The following is a 20,504-nucleotide window of genomic DNA, read 5'->3' on the forward strand; positions in this document are numbered from 1 at the left end:
CGGAAGGAGGCAGAGAGAAGCCATGCCCTGAACTGTATAAAAGGGGAATGCATGGGAGGGCTGGTTTGCTGAAGGCAACCGCTTGATTAGTTCGTGTTTCATAGCTCCTGTTTCATGGTTGATGTCTTGTTTTGCTCTGTTTTATGTTAATAAATTTGGCAGGCTTAATTCCAGCCTCTTGCCATTTGTAAAGGGGTTGTCCCTGCCTTTTCTGCAGGGCCGGTAGCAGGCTGGTACAGGACACATATGCCTTCTTCTGTTGTCTCATTTTCTACTCTTTACCTTTTCTAGCCATTATTCTACTGCCAAAATCATATATTTATGCTAGTGTCCCATTCACATTTGGATTCCTGGTTTACTACTTTCAAATTTCTACAGCTCATCAAGGGGGCACCACATTGGTTGTAGAAACTGCATAGGTTTGTTTTCCATATATTCTGTTTTCCAATGTATCCAAATCTATGGGTTTTGTTCCTTCCACCTGCCACATGCAGTCCTCTGAAGATCTTTTGCTTCTTTTGACTTGCTACCATTGCAGAATGTCTTGTATTCACATCCTCTTCTGTTCTACACCTTTCCTTTCTAGACCTATGCCAGTTGAGTAGGATTTTCTTTTACTTCTTGTCTAGTATCATGGTTTTCCATGCAGTAACAAGAATAAGTGATCCTGTACTTATAATGTATGGATTATCTTCTGGGTTCAAACTTTACTCAAAGCCACATTTGCACCAGAGTCATTTCTCCATCAAACTGTGATATCACTTGGATTTAGATTTACATGCTGGGTGCTATTCTTTCAAACTTTCTCATGTGCAGCTTTATTTTATTTTATAAATATATATTACCTGCCCTTCCAACAATTAAAATGATTTCAAGATTTGTTTAAATAGACATAAATAAAGCATCTATCTATTGGCAAGCAAAAGAAGTGGTGACAAACTTCATTCGGGAAGTTTAATAAAACTGGAGCCACCATTGAAAAGATTTTGATTTGTGTTTGTGTGTGTGCATGTGTGCGTGCATATTCTGTTGCAATTTTGATTCCTGCTTTGTGCAAAATTTAAGGCATAGTTATTTAGTTTTGGCTTAGCATGTTTTATGAATTATGGTTATACAGTAAAATAATTAACCCATGGCTTAGAGAAATGGACAAAGCCAGTCTGAACATACTGAAAACCCAGGAAAGGTACTTCTCAGAGACTACATTGCTACTGTACTTTTTCTAAGACAGAAATCCTGACTCTAAACAATAAATTGTGTTGCCTTTACTTAATTATGAAAGCACACTTTATATGTTATCCACCCACAAATGCAGCCGACATCCTAGCCATACAATGAAGTAAACGAACAAGCTATGTTAGTGGATCTGGAAACAGTTTATAATTCTCAATCAAAGCCTTGAACTTCTTGGGGTGTAATATACATTAATCCTGGGTTTAAATACTAGGATAAACTATTAGCACTTGATTTGTTTTCCTAGTTAGGCAATTATTTATACAGATGGTGGCAGATCAAATCAGGTGCTCTGGTTTAGAGTGACATGTAATTGCAGTCACCTTTAAAGGGAGGTTTCAGGAGACTGGAAAGGGGAAAAATACAGCTTTTTCCCCTCTCTCTCCCACCTTCTTTAAATTATCTGTCGATGTAAAATATAGCTTAAATAAGCTCAGGGACAAGTCTGTCAGACTGAAAATAGTTCCATGCAGAAAAATTCTTCTTTTTTTTCAATCAGACTTCTCAACTAATTTTATGAGAAGACATTGCTTTCTGAAGCTTATTTTTAAAAAAGAAGCATATTGTAGTGAAATTGCTATGGGTAATGTATTATTGTGCTATTTTGAAGGAATCCAGGTGTGTATATGCAAATTTCTTTATTCCGTATATAACCTTCCTCCCAGTACCTGCAGCTTCCTTGGCTTCTGATAGACTATTTCAATTCAATCCCAAAATAAAATCTCATGCCAGATTTCCTTCCAGAGCCTTTTTCAGGTTGGAAATATTGAAAAGTTAAGGAGGATTCAGGGAGGTGGAAAGATGCATATAGAAAATAACAGCAACCACAGTGACAGCCCTCCACCAATTTTTTTTAAAGCACTACAAAGAGAATATCTCATCCTACAAATAAGAAAGGAAGAGGAAAGCTTGTTTCACAGGGGAACAAAATGTCTGTAATATTACAAAGCAAATTTCAGCACAGCACTATCTCAAAGTGAATACTTTGTGCCTACATATAGAATGTGAATTGGGTTATGCAAAATGGGAAAGGGAAAGTCTACTATTTATCCTAAGAGTACTTCTGTGTAGGATGGGGAGCTGTTTGACAGCTGGAGGCTACCTTTGCAGAAAAAGTACCGGAAACTGCAATGGATGGAGACCCGATCCAAAGTGTGACATAGAGATAATTCTCAAATAGTAATCATTTGCAGTTACAAAATTATGAAAAACTTTATGATCAATCTTCATATTTATGACCATCACATATCTGTAAAGCAAAGGAAAGCTGAAGGAAAATTATAAGCACAGTCACAGTTTACCTTGCAACCACTCAGTGCCAATTGGGGCCACTAAACAAAGATTACTTGTACAAAAAGAGTCATTCCCTTGACAATTAGAGTCTTGTGATGCTATTTAGGATTTCTTGGAGCATAGATGGAAAAGTTGTGGAGAATGGGAAAAAGTAAAGCTGTTATTCTTTTCCTAGCATATAAAACTCTCCATTTAGCATAAAGAGATGTGCATTCCAATTTCATGGTGTGTACGTATCCTACTCAAACCTATTCACATAATGATATTATAAAATATAAGGAACCAAGCAGGCCCACACTTCACCTCTCCATTCAGAATGGGACAACTCACCATGGATAATTCCATGCAGGATAACTCAATAAATGGAATCTGCCACCATTTCTTCGAATTTTTTTTCAATTTTTGTCAATGGAAATAATGTCAAAGAAACTGTGATGGATAATGTTTATTACATTGAATTATCCCTCATGGAATTGTCCATGGTGAGTTTTCATGGCAAGATGGCCAGGGTGGTTTGGCCAAAGTGAATTGGCCATGACAAGTTGGCCATGGCAAAATGGCCATAGTGATTGGCCACAGAGAGTTGACCATGGCGAGTTGTCCCAGTCCTGTATTCTATATTTCAACTGAAACACCTCTCCCTGATGTTTTTTCATAAACAACAATGGAGACAACTGCTCACAATTTTAGTTCTTAATCTCTATGAAATAAAAGCTTCTTTCCAGGAAAATACAATATGGATCTAATAATGATGTAAAAAGTCATAATGCTATTTATAGCATAAATTCATTAGATACCATAAAATAAAATCATCCTCATACAAAATTCCATTCTTGCAAAATGTTTTTGCCAACAAGGACAAATTAGGGGAAGGGCAAGTACAGACAAAATAAATAAACACATTTATTTACAAACTGACTGGTGTAGTGCATTCCCTATCCATTGTGCATAAATGCCTTTTAATTTTTCAACCACTCATCAATTTTCATGATTTTTGATTCCTTAAAATTGCTCCCAAGTCCATTGATTTCTAAGTACTTGCCTTCTTTCTAAATTGCCCTGTTTGGTGCTCTCCTTTGCCTAAATTTATAAAGTGCCTGCATTGTCTAATTGTCTGTTTGGATTTTGACTTGATATGGGTTTATTTTAATGATTGATAGCTACTATGTAACTGTCCCATCAGATGTAGCAGGATATCCATCCTTTTCACGCTATGATCCCTGATTAGATAGGATGCCCAATTTCTAAGTCAGCAAATCAGAAAAAAAAGAATGAAACAATCAGGGGAAAAGATTAATAAATATTATCATATTATCTACATTTACTTTCCAGAGTAAATGTCTTCTCTGTCAAAACATCAATTTTGATCATAACAACCAAGGATGGGAATGAGAGCAGAAAGCCACTGGGAGGTGACTTTTAATTTCCACTTTTAGAACTCTCTCCAAACTCTGAAAATGGGTCAAAAATGAATCTGGAAAAATTTAGCCATCAATCAAATATCTAAAACAAAGCTAAATCCAGGTCAAAAATACTCAATCCCATCACTTTCACAGATGTTGCCATAAACAAAGGAATTTTCTATTGTGGAGCAGGTCAGGAGATATAATTCTAACTCATGATTTAATAGAAGTTGCCCACTTCTGTCATAAAATAACTAATAAGTAATTGAGAGGGGTACCCTACACACACACACACACACACACACACACACACACACACAGAGGGGAAGGGAGGGAGGGAGGGAGGGAGAGATCATATTACCTCTTTTGCTGCCTATCGACCTCATCTTTTTGTAACAATTTGTTAATATAAAATAATAGACATGGGATTAAAAAATGCAACTCATATGGCAAGCTTTGATTTGTATTTTCACAAGCTCCCATCTACATCTTGTCTTTTAATTATTTGTCTAATAATCTGAACTTCAGTTCTCGTTTAGCTGATTGCTTTGCTTGGTTGGAAATTTCTTTACCCCTGTAGAGATATAGATTGCATATAGGCACATTTTCAACAATTCTACTAGCGAAGCTGATTTATATAGGTGTGATAGACACTGTTGTTTTTACAGAAAGAAAATAGGGCTACGAAATATTAGCCCAACCTCCCATGTCAAGGCAAAAACTTCATGTATTTATTTCACTCCAGAATAAATCCCATAACTCACATCATGGAATGACACAAGTGGGGAACATGAGCCAGATGTGCCAACATCTAAAGTCTCAAGCAGGCCAAGCAAAGGATGGAAAGGAAATAATTTTAAGAGTCAAAACCAGCAACAAAATTCTTAAGGAATTTTAAGAGTCAAAAGTGTCCTATTGGAAAATTATCTCTTAATCTCCTAATTCTATCTTTAGGTTTGAGCAATGAAGCAAATAAAATATTTGTGTAAACTTTGAACTATAAAAACCTATAAAATTCTACAGCAGTGAGTTACTGACACTTCGTGTGTTCTGAGCAAACAGCAAATGTCTCAAAATAGGCTGTTTTCCCTTGGCCAGTTTTGGAACTTTCATGCTCTCATCCATGATATCCAGTCTAAATGTGAAACTGACTTGCTACATATTGCGCTATTCACTGGGGAGGAAGGGAAACAAATGTGGGTCAAACCTGCAGGAGGTTAGATTTCCAGTAGCTTTAGGGCTTCTCCTTCTGGAGAAATTTCACATATCATCCCCATTCTTCTGAACTTCTCCCCACTCTCCCATTATTTATATTCCTTGCCAAAATCTATTTATCACAACAAACTATTCAGCCCACATCATATCAACACGCTCCACTGAAGATGTATGCAGAGGAGTACCGTAAAGAATTTTGGGTGAAGAGTCTGATGTTGTTTTCAGATCAGCCAAGATTTTGCTAACATATTTTTCCACTGCTTTTTTCCAGAACACCTAATTTTTAAACCTTATAGAATGTATCAAAGAACCTTTTGTATGTGTGTGAAGGTGTATATGTGGGCTCATATAAGATTTTTTTTGCAAAATGTTCTTCTTGCAGTCACAAGGGGATAATAATTCAAATTTCTCAGAATATTCCAATCTTCTTCATGGCAATACTCTTTATTTAATTTCCACTTCCTGCAAATAGCATTAGCAAAGGGAAAGCAACTTTTTATCATTGTATCTATTGATCCAATTTGTTCCCTCTCTTCTGCCAAGCCACCCGTTCTGCCCACTACTTAAGAGTGGTGGGCAGAACTGTATCAATGCCACCCCCTTCCCTCTCTCTCTCTCTCTCTCGCTCTCTCTCTCGCTCTCTCTCTTGCCAAATTGCTGCCTGTAATTAATACTCTCAAATTTTTAACCTGGCAGTGCAACATTATCAGCGTGTGTGGAAATTACTCTCTGATAGAACTAACTTCTTTGATCAAAGAAAAGTCTCTAAGTTTATTGCTGATTGGAAAGCCCGTATGGACATTTTGTACAAGAGAGGAAAAAAATGAACTTATGGTTTATGGTTTAGATTAATAGACAGGACAGATTATAGAAATAATTATGTTGTAACCATAGATTAAGAAACAAGTTTATAATTGCTTTTAAGAAGATTGGAAGGTATTTCTTGCTATCATTTTTTTCTATTTTACTTTTATGTTTTATGTTAATGTGTACTTAAAGAGACACACAAGGATCTGCCTAGGTACCAGAGATCTATCTTCTAAAACCACTACAGCCATTTGCAAAGTGGAGTGCCAGCAAGCTCTAGGTGGGAGCAAAAAAATTTCCTCTCATTCTTTGGAGCTGGAATCCTTTCTTTCTCTGCCCAAATTCCTACATAGCTTCTGCAAGTAACAGACATGGATTTGCTAAGCAGCAGCACCAGTGTAAGGAAACAGTTGATATGAAATCATGCACTGTTTGCAGGCTTTTCTGAAATACCTGCCTGTGCATAGTAGGAAATAAATCAGACAATAATGGATACAGATGTCCTACTAACCTACTGATGGACACCTACTTCCCTTGGCCAGCTCCAGGACTAATGTCCCAATGGAAGAGTAGTAACAGAAAGGAAAGGGCCTGGGTTTTTTTCTACCTATTCTTAGGTTTAAGAGGTAGATTTTAAGTGTGGGAAAGCAGCACATTTTTGGAAAACAAATGGGCCTCATTTCCATGTTTTAAAATGAAAACTGGGTCCTTGGGAAACAATATGGCCCAAGCTGTGCTTCATCAACATAACGGTATGATTTGGGAGCCACTTCAGGATCTGGGATGGGGAACTGAAGTTAGGAAAATAGAAAACTCTTGTCATCCAGAACAGACTTTTGTTGACATATTTCAGCAGCACTATCTTGGGATGCTAAGGAATACAAAGGAAATGTTTCATGGCTACATGTATTCCATGGGTCTTGGACTGCCTGTCCCTGTCGTAGCCTCATTCAAGATGGGGAACATAAATTATGGCTTTCCTTAACAAAGAAGCCACAACTCTCTGAAACATGGCAATCCAAGGTTGATAGATGCTTTAACAAAATAGATCCCCAGGTTTCAAGTCTACCATGGCTTTGAAAAAACAGTGTATGGAAAAACAGTTGGTAAGAAATCATGCCTTGTTTTGAAGCTTCTCAGCAGCATCTGCCAGACAGGGTGGGAAAAACAAAAGAACAGGACATGCTGGATTTAACCTAGTCAATGACATGTTTCACATACACTGCTACAGAGGTGCATAGAAGCAGAAATAACATGCAAAGTTGCAGACTGTGCATAGAGTGGACAATTCTGGTCTTTACCAAACATATGAAAAAGGGTCTGTTGCTTTGCTTGCAAAAAAAATCCCAGAATTAATCACAGACATTTTCCCCCAAGAATTATATAGCAAGAGAGGAGAACACATATGTGTTCTTGCAGAACAACAGTACTTAATAGAACTGGATTCCATTCACACAACACATTTAACCTGTTACTGATTTAGCCTATTTTCTGGCTTCACACACTACACTGAATCATAAATTAATCACAAAGATTGGGTTTGCACAACACACTAAGCACCTCTCTCAGAATTAAACAAGGTTGACAGTAATTTAGTATATTGTACAAATACATTTCTTAGATTCTCATCTGACCCGGCTAAGCATGTTTGGTGAGCACAACCATTGTAGAATATTATGTTAGTTTTGTGATCCGAGCCAGCATCTCAACACCACTGGTCTATCATGCAGACTATTATACTACTTTTGAGACTACTGACTGATGGATCTTAATTGTCTTGTGCTATAGAGCCTTTTCCATAAAGTAACAAATGCAAAAAGAACCTTTTGCCTTAGGCCATTTATCTGGCACTAACAAATTTATATGAGTAAACTTGAAATAATTCTAAGCTAGTCCGAGCTGAAAATGTCTCCATTCATTTTTAGTTCCCACTAATTCAGCATCTCTCTACTCCTACAATTTCCCTAAAATATCTTTAGAAAGTAAGTAACAGCTCATTATTAAAATGCTACAGGATAGGGAAATTTTATTTAGAATTCCACTTCCCTTTTACTTTCTTTCTCTCTCTTTCTCTCATACACTCACACTAGGGGTCTTCAAACGTGGCCCTTTTATGACTCATGGACTTCAACTCCCAGAATTCCTCAGCCAGGCACACTGGGTGAGAAATTCTAGGAACTGAAGTCCACGAGTCATAAACGGGCCAAGTTTGAAGACCCCTGACCCACATGGTAGACCAGCCAATCACTACAGCTGGTCCTGGATTTACAACCAGTCCCTTAGCAATTGTCAAAATTACAACAGATCTCCCTGGGTACTTGCCACCCAGTTGTGAAGTGTTTTCGGCCATCCCCCTCAGTCACGTGACTACATTTCAGGCACTTGATAACCAGCTTGCATGTGCAGCCATTTGCAGTGTTTTTCAGTCATGTACTAATATTTTACAATGTTTTTGCCAAAACTGATATTTACTTCTGGTTTTCAGTAAAACCAGCCCATAGAGTACAATTAATTCACTTAATGATTACTGTGTTGATTTAATGATCACCACAAAAAAGATAATAAAATCAGTCATGTGGGTGATCCATTTTATGACCATCATGACTTACCACCATAATCAGCAGGCTCCATTATGGCTGTAAGTTGAGGACTACCTGTATTCCGTGGTCTGTGGGTGTGACCCATTCTTACAGCTTTGTTTGGGTTTGCTTGATTTTTGTTACCTCAGTTTTCCCTGCCCCCTAGGTTTCTTCCACAGCTTGTCCATAAGAAATAGAGCTCACCTCTAGACAGGAAAAATGAGAACATCATTGTCCCAGCTCAAGAGTTCTGAATATTACAGAGTAACAAGGGAAAGCACTCAGAAAGAGCATTATACAATTGCCAAGTATTCATTCCTTTTTAATAAAAAATGGGGGAGCAAAAAATATTTCCAAGACTTTTCATCATCTTCCTGTGCCAAAAATTGCACCAACAATTATTCTGGCATAAATTACTTACAGGACACTGGGTCTGGGCTGCAGAAATCCAGCTAGCCACAAGGAGTTAAATTTTTCTGAACCATGTTGTTGCCATCTACTGGTCTTCTGGATTACTGTGGCCCAGAATTTAATTTGTATTGAGTACCTATGAACAGGATTCAGCCATATGCAAAAGTGTATTGTATTGTATTGCAAATTAAAAACAGCTATTCAAGAATCAATACTATTTCAGGGCCTGTTCATGTGATCAGTCAGAAAAGACCATTTCTTTCTAGGAATGTAGTTGAAAATCTCAGAATAATGGAATAATGGCAATGATAATGATTTGATTCTTTCTCCCAAAGTGAAATTTTGCTGAAATGTAATGGATACTAATGTGATTCTGCAACCATTCTGAAGGACAACTCATTTCTGGGAGATCCCTCGCCAAAATTACTTGGTAGTCCACCAATCACCTTCAGTTTAATGCATTCTGAGGAATCCTGAAAATTCAATGCATTCCTGTAAGGAATAAATGTATTCCAATGGCCCCGGTGCTATCTTCTTTTAATTTTTTTTAAGGTTGTCTCTTTCAAGATACATATAGGCACATACATAAATCAATGCTTCCCAAATGGTACAAAATTAGCCCCTTAGGAAAGTCAAGAGAACAGGTTGATTCCCAAATAACAGACCCAATTTATATTGTGCATGATCTGTGATCAAAAGAGAAAGTTGGTCCACAGCTTTGCTCTTTCAGAGGAAAAAGGAAGTCACCTCAGTTTTCTTATTAATTGCCACTTATAATTCCTTACCTGACAGTCTTGGCACTTTGTGTAATGTTGGCTATAAGTCAGGAATACTGAGAATAAATGTTTCAATAATTCTTCCGAAACCAAGGAAAATAAGAGAAAATAAAACTGAGATCCAAGAAAAAAAACTGTATCATTTAATTGATTTCAAAGTGATTTCAGTGGATACAATACTTGAATAACATAGTCAGGAAACAACAGTCTCCAAATGAAATGGCCTGATAATCTACTACTGGTTAATGTAAGGCAAAAATAAAATTTGCATTTTTTTCTTAGTTCTCGTTCTACCTGTTCTTGTACAGGTAGTCCTCAATTTACAACCATAATTGGAATTGGAATTTCCATTGTTAAGCAAGGCAATTGTTAAGTGAGTCGCAACCAATTTTATGATCTTTTTTTGCTATGGTTGATAAGTAAATCACAACTGTTAAGTGAATAACACAGCCATTAACTGAAATCTGGTTTCCCCATTGATTTTACATGTCAGATGTTGCTTGAGAAGGTCACAAATATTGATCACACACAACCCTTGGATGCTGCAATCCTCATAAATACTAGCCAGTTGCCGAGCACCCAGATTTTTATCACATGACTATGGGGATGCAGAAATGGTTGCAAGTGAGAATTCAGGTCATAAATCACTTTTTTGCAGAGTCATTATAACTCTGAATGATTGCTAAACAAATAGTTGCAAATCAAGGACTACCAATATCAGTACTTATTATAAAAAATTAAAATCAGAAAAAAATCTCGTTGAGAACTTTTGATGATTACTATATGGCCAACAATTGTCTGAATGTCCTTTGTTAGTTTGTAATCCTACATCCAACAGTATGCAGCCTCCTTGCCTTCCAGCACTTGCTGCCAGTTGCTCCAGTTGTTGCCAAGGAAGACTTGAGGTCACGAGAATCCTCCTCAATACAACTCACCTGATAAAATGACCTCTTAATACATATCTCCTAATATGTTATGTGTAAGTGCTTAGCTGAAGATCTAAAATGATTGCTGCTAGAAGACTACATTGACCTAGATGGGCAATATTCTAATTGGGCATAGAATTATAAATTTATGCTGGGTTGACATAGCACGTTAAATCCTAACAAAATATAATTATTGTATCCACATAACTTGAATGCCAAACAAGGAATCATATTGTGGCTAAATAGGAGAATATGGTTTCCAGAACATATTTAAACCCCATTTTAGCTTACTTCATAGTGTGCATCTGTCCATAGTGTGTATCTGTCCATGGTGATTTACTCCACTGAATCCAATCCACTATTCCATGCAGAAAGGCAGATAGCCGCTTTCATCCCCTAGAAGATGATTCAAATCCCACACCATCCTTTACAATGTATTTATTGTAGTTTCCCTCCCTGCACTTAATACTGTATGAGACAGTTTCTTCCATTGCCTTTCAGATAAAGTACACATACAATGAAAAAGATAGAGATTATTTATGGAGGGAGGGGAATCAAAATCCCCTTCTCCCTTTTTCCCGAAGTGCAGCCATTTCTCACTGGTGCCTTGCAGATGCATTGAGATACATTCCCCATCATCCACAGGGGATAATGGGATTGAAACCAAACAACCTGGATGACCCATGTTAGAAAAGACATTTTTGACCCTGCAGTTGTGACTAACATGTACTGTCTTGTATCTTATGGACAGAATGTTGGGGAGAAAATGGGAGAAGCAGCAACCAAGGCAACATCTACTTTGGGTTCTCACTCTTTTCTTTTCATCCCTTTTCCTCTAGCTCCCATTGCCATGGTAACTGTTTCTAGCACATGCTCTTGGCCACTTTTTCTAGTAGCTGTAACTACGTAGAGTTTTATATTTTATACATATCGTATGCAAAGGTCAAGCAAATACTCTTTTAAAAAAATGGCTCAAATTTATGTATACAGGCCAAAGCCTTCACAGTTAACAATTTGACTGTTTGCAGTGCTAATTAATTCCAAAAGCATCACCAGGCCTCCAATTCTGCCCTGACATTAAGCAGCAAAACCAGCTTCCACCTCAGCCCCCCCTTCACCCTTGAGCCATAGCAGCACTCATGGTTGTAAATGTGTACCACACAGAGAAATGCACACACCCACAGCATGCTCCTTACCAATGGCTGCACAACATTCTCTTTTCATAAATTGCCATAATCTCTACATCCTGGAATATATTCCTCTTTCCTTCACAGGGCTGTTGAGTTCCTTCCCCCCCCCCCTCACCCCCTGGAGGGGGAAAAAGAGCTTTGTTTAATCCTGCAGACAGCCCTCCCCACAAAAAAATAATAAACCTGCAAGAAAGACAAAAGTAACTATCTGTTGAACCAGAATAGCCCAGTCCAGTTCCTGTTTCCCAAAGGCATTGGACTACAGCCCCCTTTATCTTTGGCCAGTTTGTCCATCAATGCTGGGAGCTATTATCCAGTTCACTGACTAGTTTCTAATAACATGCTAAATCTGAGCTAACAAGACAAAATGGCTGGGTCCACATTACATGCTGCACCCAAACACACACACCACATCATGGCTTACTGGAGGAGGCTCATCCATATATCGTTGCCCAGACAATAGTTATGTTTCCACCATATAGTTAAGCCAGTTAGCCAATTCAATTGAGGCTTACCCCAAACATATTGTGGACCCTACAGAAATTGCCTATATTGGAGAATGCTAGTCTAAATTTACCAGTGTTCTGTTCCTAAATAGCCACTTCTTTCTTTTTTCAGCAATCCAGTTCTATTATCTCCCTTTTCATCATTCTACATAGAAAACTTCACCCTGTCCCACTGTAAAGCAGTGTATAGCACTTAAATATCATCCCCACATTTCACCTCCACATAACTTTATAGGATTCTAATTTAAAGGAGGACCTTGCCCTTCTATTCATATTAATTTCTGTAGGGGATTCTTGCTCTTCCTCTCAAGTGGTATCCCACAGAAGTGTCCCAAGCATTTCAGTTTCCTAGCCAAACACTAACCAAGCCAGACCTGCTTAGTTTCAGCCAGGGAACAAGCCTTAAGCCCTCAGTCCGTGCTTAAGATGCACCTCCCACCTTGTTGTTCTCAAGAGGCTCTTCCTTTGAATTTGGGGTTCTGCTGCTGATTATGGCAGCCACACACAAGACAGATGCAAGTGCAGCAATCACTCAGCATTCATATGGACAAGGTTATGTTATTAACACTGACAAATAGACTAAGATAACAGAGGAAGGAAAAGAAGCATCCAGATCAGCCTTCCTCATTTTTAAGAAGACATTGGACAACCATTTGTCTGAAATGATATAGGGCTTCCTGCTTGAGCAGAACTAGAAGAACTTCAAGGTCCCTTCCAAGTCTGTTATTCTGGGTAATCTTCAAGGGCCTGGACTGTAACTCCCAAAATTCTCAACCACCACCATTTAGCTTGAGATTGTGGGGGGTTCTCATATCTAGAGAACAGTTGGCTTGGGAAAATCTACTTCAGATGAATATTTTGATACAGGGCCTCTCCCAGAGAGTTTAGAAAGGTCCTTCTGTGAATCCCATAAATCCTTGGACCCAAATTTATTTCCAGGTCCCATCATTAATGTAATATCTTCCCAACCCAAGCATACCTTTCAATCTTTGCAACTAAGAAAGACACAAACACACACAAGCTACATTCACGAAACATTATACACTTGAATAATGTCAGATTCATTTGGTGTTGTGATTTTTGTGGCTTAGGGTGTTGTTTGAATCCAACATGTTTGGTTATTGTACTTTACAGTTCGATATGTCATGCAAATTTGGAAAATGGTTTGAGTAACATAGAAAAATATTAGAAGTTTCTGGCATAAATTTGCCAGGGCAATATAGCCATTCCCTTCAGATCCATTATAGTAGGGGTGTCAAACTTGCAACATCACATGACGTGACTTTTTTGCCATTGCCGGCAATGGGGTGGGTACAGTTTCACTATGATGCATCCGTCCTGCAGGCCAGCAGTTTGACACCCCTGCATTATAGCAACATTCCACCAAAAATCTTTCCACAAAGTAGGCCAATGTTTCTCAACCTTGGCAACTTGAAGATGCTGGATGAGTAATTCTGGGATTTGAAGTCCATACATCTTCAAGTTACCAAAGTTGAGAAACACTAAAATAGACTAAAGTTAATGTGATAACAACATATAGTTGAATAGGTTTTAAGTTATCCCATTTTTTTAATTGGCTACCACTGTACTTCACTAACCTCTCAAATGGTATCAAATGATACTCTCAAAAGTTGCTAGGATTGCAAATCATAGTTTTCACAGCCATGCTACTAAGGTTTTGTATAGTCAGATTAGTGTTTAGCTATACTGACTTTCATTTCTGAGAGTTGCAATCCCAATATATCCAGAGAATACCCGATTGGAGAAGGCTGTTGATACACAAAGAAAAACTTAATTACATGTAAATATGCAATCATTTTAAATTGCAAGTGTAGGCTTGCATAATTAAATGCCTCTCCATTTAAGAACCTGCATCCAGAAAAGAACATGTTAGGGTGAAAAGTTGTGATTAACTTCTTCTGTTATACAGAAGTTGGATTTATACAATACATTTGATCCAATCAAGTAAAAACCTAGATGTTATCTTCATTTCATGCTAACCGTGGTTAGTTACCTAATTAATTTGTGGTTTAGCATGGGAAAATCCAGTTTCTTAGATGGAATGTATGTTACACTCTATTGTTTGAAGCTAGAAATGGGTTAATTCAGTAATCAGGTTAAGCATGTGCAGGTTAAATGCAGCCTGCTTGTTTGCATGGAAGAACATTCAGTCATGTGTTTTCCCATCTGCAGTATTAAGTGATAGGATCCAGGCACAGTTTTAGCTCTTCATCAGCTGTATCTGAGAATTAGGCCCTACTAAATTTCATGTTCATTATCCGTAGCACACAATGATTAGAAAAATTAAAATAATTACAAGGAAAGGGTGAAATGAGGAGAGTGTGGGAGAAAAACCAACAGACAAGGATCCAGAGTTAGACAGACAAACAGTATGTAACAGTAAAAGGAGTTTCACCATTATTATTTTTTTCTGGTAAATATTCAAGGCAGCTAGCAAAATTTGAAATTTGGGGATTTTTAATGGGTAGTGTATGAAAAATGGGGGTGGATACTTTAAAGATAGCTGCTCTTATGGCCTCTATTTTTCAAAATATTGGGATATTGTAAAATGCTAGTCAAGTGCAAACAGGAAGAGTCTGGAAGCCTTGAATTAGCCAAATCTAAACAGAGTGGAAGTGAGCTATTAGAGACATCCAATTAAGTTAGATCTGGAGAAGGGTAAAAATTTTAAAATTGGCAATATTAATCCTTACGTGGAAAAAATGGAGGTTATGGATAAATGGAGAAAGAGGAAAATCCAAAAATTCATAGAGGAGACTTTAGCTCATGGAAGATGAATCAGATGGACTTTTCTGATAGCTACATATCTACTTCCCTAACTTAGTATCCTCTCTCATCATCCTATAGCCATACTAATTGGGAGGGATCAGAGTCCTGCATCTGGGGAGTATCATTTGAGGTCCAAAATGGGGATAGAGGTGGTGAGATAGATGCTTCCCTGAACTTACTTTTTAGCACATTTTTTCATGGGACCTAACAATCTCAGGATGATTTCACTGAAAACATCCAGAATGTCATTGGGATCCAAGCAGGAGAGGGTTCTGGACCCATTGGCAAACAGGCAATAAGGGAAGGCTTGTAGTAAAAAGACAGGAAGCAGCCAGCCCAGAGATACTTGTTGGAACCAGGCCTAGATGGAAATATATGGGGCTCCTCAAGAGGAATTCTCCTCCCATTGAGGGGGTGTGGTATCAGACCTGAGTATTAAGCACTGCTTGATGGGAAAGCAACGTGTGTTGCTATGGGAGCAAGCAATGAAGGGGAGGGGGTTGAGCCAGTAGAGAGCTCTATAGAGGACATAGTGGCTGAATGCTTGCTAGGAAGATTTTTGGGGTGGGAAAATTAAGTGGAAAATAGTTGGATTGGGGATGTTTGCCTGCAGTATCAGGAAGGACAGAAGGGGATTGGGTTGCCAAGTATGGGGGGAGGGGGAAGAAGGGGGAGGTAGAAGAGCAGCATCTTTCAGCCACTGAGCAGGGTTTAGATGGTGCAGTTTCCATAGCAACTTCCATCCATCATCCTACTTCTCCATTCCTATTAATTCCAGCCTACCCTATTCCCCCCTCCAAAAAAACCACTGTCCCAATCTAACCTTTTCAACTCTCTACTTCACCCATATTCTTTCATGAAAATGCATCCATCCTGCTGCATGTACCATCTCTCATCCCTTTGCTGGGCTGGATCATGACCCTTTCCGCCCTCCAAAAAAGAAAAAGAAAAAAGACACCACCCAGCCATCTAACCTCACCCCCTTCGTCCCCACACTCACCAAAGTGGGGGGCCTCGCGGAGACAGCATCCCCTGCTCCCCCTCTTTTCCTGATAAGGTTGGAGAAGACCGCTGTAGCCTCCTCCGCGTGCCCAGTTGGGGGGCAGAGAGGGGCGAGGCTGCGGGCTCCCCCGGTCCCCTTAATGCTTGGGCTCCATAGAGATCCCGGAGCAGACCCAACTGGAGCCTCGCCAAAGCCCTCGGGAGTGGGCGATGGAGAAGCGGGGAAGCAAGCGAAGTGGAGACCTGGAAGAACCCACTGGTCCTGGCGGCTCCGATCCGACCCGGCTGCCAAGAAAGAAGCCGACACAAGCAGGCAACCAACCAACGACGTCGGGAGCGCTGCAGCAAAAGCGCTCCTGCGAGCAGCAGAGACGGGAGTGGAATACTAATAGTGGAGAGGGAGTGGGGGGAGGAAGCGGGGAGGGGGAGAAGAGGGGAGGAGGGCAAAGCGGGCGGGGCGAGAGCGGCTGAGCCAAGGAGGAGAGCGAGGCATCGAGAGCTAGATAGCGCGCCCCGAAGGGGAAATGGGCGCAAGACGCAGCCGGGGAGAGGAGCTGGCATTTGGGGAGGATTTCGGGAGGGCCGGAAGGGGAAAAAGTCTGGTAAGTGCTCGTGAGAAGCTAGAAGCCGGCTTGCTCCTTCCTGATTGGCTTTACTCCCCAAAAGGGAGAATTTGTTGACCTCTTCACTGGAGAAAATGGTAAAAATTCACGGGCTCCCTCCAACCGAGATTATGGGACTCTTCATGTCAAATACAGATTGAAAAAGGTGAACTGACTGGCTCGCACCTTTTGAGCTAGGTTGGCCAGTGGGTTCCCTTCCCCCCCTCCCCCCAAAAAAAGGCTGCCTTGTCAAGAGCTTTTCGGCCTCATCTCTTTCGTGTTTCTAGGGATTACAGCCTATAACTAAAGAAGAAGAATATAAGTAGAGTCAGAACTCAGGGAAAAGACTATCAGGGTTTGCAGAATAGGGCCACTGCTTGGACTTAGAAGCTTCAGTGAAAATGAGAACTGAAGTGAGAATAAGAAGCGAAACATTTTCAAATAAAAAAAAGGGGGGGAACAAGAAAGTCCAGTTGCTTTTTGAAAAGTACCCTTGAGACATCCATGAAATGTGGATGACTGAGAATCTCCGTAGACCTTCAGTGAAAATGTAGGATAGTTAGAAAGAAGTATGTGATAGAGGCGCATAGCTGTAGTCGGGTGGAGGAGGAGGAGGGTGGAGGTTCATTCTCCGGGCTTGTGGGTGGGTTAACGAACTTTTCATTACCAGGCTAGGTAACGTGTAACATTTAGGTAATATGTTACCTAGCCTGGTAAGTAACATTCAGAAACCAACGCAAAAGCTCAGAGAACGAACCTCCACCCTCATCTAGAAAGAAGTGTCGTTTACTATAGCTTTCATCATAGCGTAGAGTTTGCCATCATCTTCATCACAACCACCTCCACCAACCACTATGCCAATTAAAAGTGTTTCTCATGAGTTGCTGCTGCTGTCAGAAGCTTGAAGATCCAAGCAACAGCTTTACATTGTATATTATATGCTTTACAAATTAACTAAATCAAAGCAGAGAATATCATGATCACACACACACACAAACACACACACACACACAAAACTCCACTTCCTGGAGAATTTCACCACTCCTTGCAATTAGGGTATATTGTTATGAAGCTTCTTCTTTCTATAAACAGAATGGTTAAGGTTTCCCATTAAATCTATTCCAAAAAGTTTTATTTGGAAAGAACAGAGTGCTGAAAGAGTGAGGATCTGCAGTGAGAGGAGCAAGGCTCGTTTGTAAGAATAAGAGAAAAATGACACAGGAAAGGGTATGAAGATATCATAAAGCAGCTGAAGCTACTGCCTCCAGTGTAGCAGCAGCCAATGCCAGTGCTTGTTTTGTTGCTGAAAGGTTTTGGAAAAACAATGAAAGAAAAACTGAAATAAATTGTTCTGACAAAGTTGGCTCAAGGCTGAATCACAATATATCTGTCAAGACAGCAGTCTTGTACTATACCAACTTATTTGTGAGTGAATCAGTGGGAATTCAATGGCCATGTTCACGCTACGCACTTGACCATTCACTTGCTCCCTGGCTAAATTTGTACCATTGTGTGTAGCAGGATAAGATCACTATTGTGAAGACACCATGCCCTGACAGCTCCCAACCCCAAAAAAGCTAACATTAGCATCACTGTGGAGGGAATTGGGGGGAGGGATTGTTTCCTGCTGCTTTTGACCCTCATTCAAACTTCATGTGGCCAGGAGATGGGGGAGGAAATGGAAGTAAAAGCAAAATATATACTGGTGCCTAGATATGCTGTTTGGGAATACTGGGAGATGAAATATATCTTAAAGTTACCATGTTTAAAATACACTGTATAGAATACATCTTGTATTTGGGGCTCATATTGGTGATTTTATTCAGTGATGTCATTAAAGCAGAGAAGCCCATATACTAATGAGACCACTAGGTCATGACCCTTTGTCAAAATGAGGTTGTCAATCCTAACTTTTGCAGAATGTCTGTTTGTTTAATGATTAACAGTGCCTACCCCACAACAGAGTGATATTTGGTAATCCTAACATCATCTTTAATAATATCACACATCTGACTGCCTTTTTTGAATTTTGAAGACCTGTTTGGTTTCCCCTCTCCCAGGGGTTTTTATATCTGTTCCTTAAATTAGCATAGTAAGCAGCTCCTGTTTTTGTATGTTTTTGAAATATAATGATCTCTAGTGATTTTTTTTTGGTGAAACTCTCTTGCCAGTGGAAGAATTTAAGTCATTTTAATATTAATTAATGTTTTGAGCAAAGAGATGTTGGGTACATATCTGGAGATATTCATCCCTATTATTCTAGGCATGTGCAAAGTGTAATCTGCGAGATAAATGCTTGTCGCAGTCCCCGCTTGTATGTCCAAGTATGTCTGTGGCAGAGGCAAGAGTCCTTTATTCAAAAAGCATAGAGGCCGATGTATTTGAGACTAAATGGTGCTTGGAACCATCTAAGTAAAGGAAAATGAAAACGGCAACTGCCCATTCCATAACCCTGAAAGTAGTAACATTTGAGAAAATAATAATAATAATAATAATAAATTGATTGTAAAAACAATGTCCCAGATTTATTCTGTCCCTCCACTCTTTTTCTGAAACTGTTCTGAAACTTCTGCAACTGTTCACATGTTGCGGTTTCTGAAAGCAACCATCATATGAATCCTGCGACATCTGACAGGATATCTGCATAACCAGGAAAAGCAAATTGATAGTGACACCAAACCAGATGTCATTAGAAACGTTTGCCTCAGTCTTTTCAGACTTGAAGCCCCTTAGTTTATCATCAATATTTCTCTGATACTGAATAAATTTATAGGGGGTTGAAATATGTGCTGAAGGGATCATCTTCATACATGGCATGAAGGAGTAGAGGAGGCTACTGGTTCATTTTCCCTAATCTCAGATATTTGGGAACAAAATGCTCACAGTTTGAAAAGGCTGGTGGGACAGACTGTTACAGGTAGACTTCACTTAACAATTGCCTGGTCAAAGTTAATGACAGTGCTGGAAAAGTAATTTTAGACCGGTCCTCACATTTACAACTGCCAGAGCATCCCTGTGGTCATATTATTTGGCATTTGGGCACTTTGCGACCAGCAGGCATTAATAAACCACCACAACATCTTGTGGTCACGTGATCACAATTGGGTTTTGCCAAGGTGCTAAAAATTTAGGATTGGAGCAATCAGGTGACTGTGAGTTTTAGTCCTACTTTAGTCATGAAAGCTGGCTGGGTGACTTTGGGCCAGTTACTCTATCCGTTCACAACATCAGGCTTAGGCCTCAAGATGGTGGGTGAATTCCTGTCACAACAGATTAACATTTGACTGATCTATAAAAGTTGATCCTGCACCTGCAGAAACACACTAAGGAGGGAGTCTGATGAAAGGTTTGCTGCCTTACCAATGCCTACGTTATGCCTGATGGAATTAGATTGTTACATGAGACCCCCAGCCTTTCATATCCTACTCTTTGCCTGAAAAATACTGGGTAAAATGTCTGCTGGGTTCTTCCCACAGAGGTATGTTAGGTTACAGCAAGTACTTCCCAGAACCAGGTATGCAGATTCTGTATATTGTGAATTTTGTTGAGGTTCTACCAATTCCTACCCATTTTTCCAGTTCTACCCATAGGAGCTTTTAGATCAGACATGTCAAACACAAGGCCCGGGGGCCGGATCCAACCCGCAAAGTGGTTTCATGCAGCCCGCGAAGCCATCCTGGAAACAGTGAGGGAACGGCCCCCACTGCCTTGGCCCTGGCCCAGAGACCCTCCTTCCGCCAGAGACCCCCAGATCTGTCCCACTCCTGCCCA

This window comes from Vipera berus (assembly GCF_964194415.1).
Source record: "Vipera berus genome assembly, chromosome: Z".
Taxonomy (NCBI): domain Eukaryota; kingdom Metazoa; phylum Chordata; class Lepidosauria; order Squamata; family Viperidae; genus Vipera; species Vipera berus.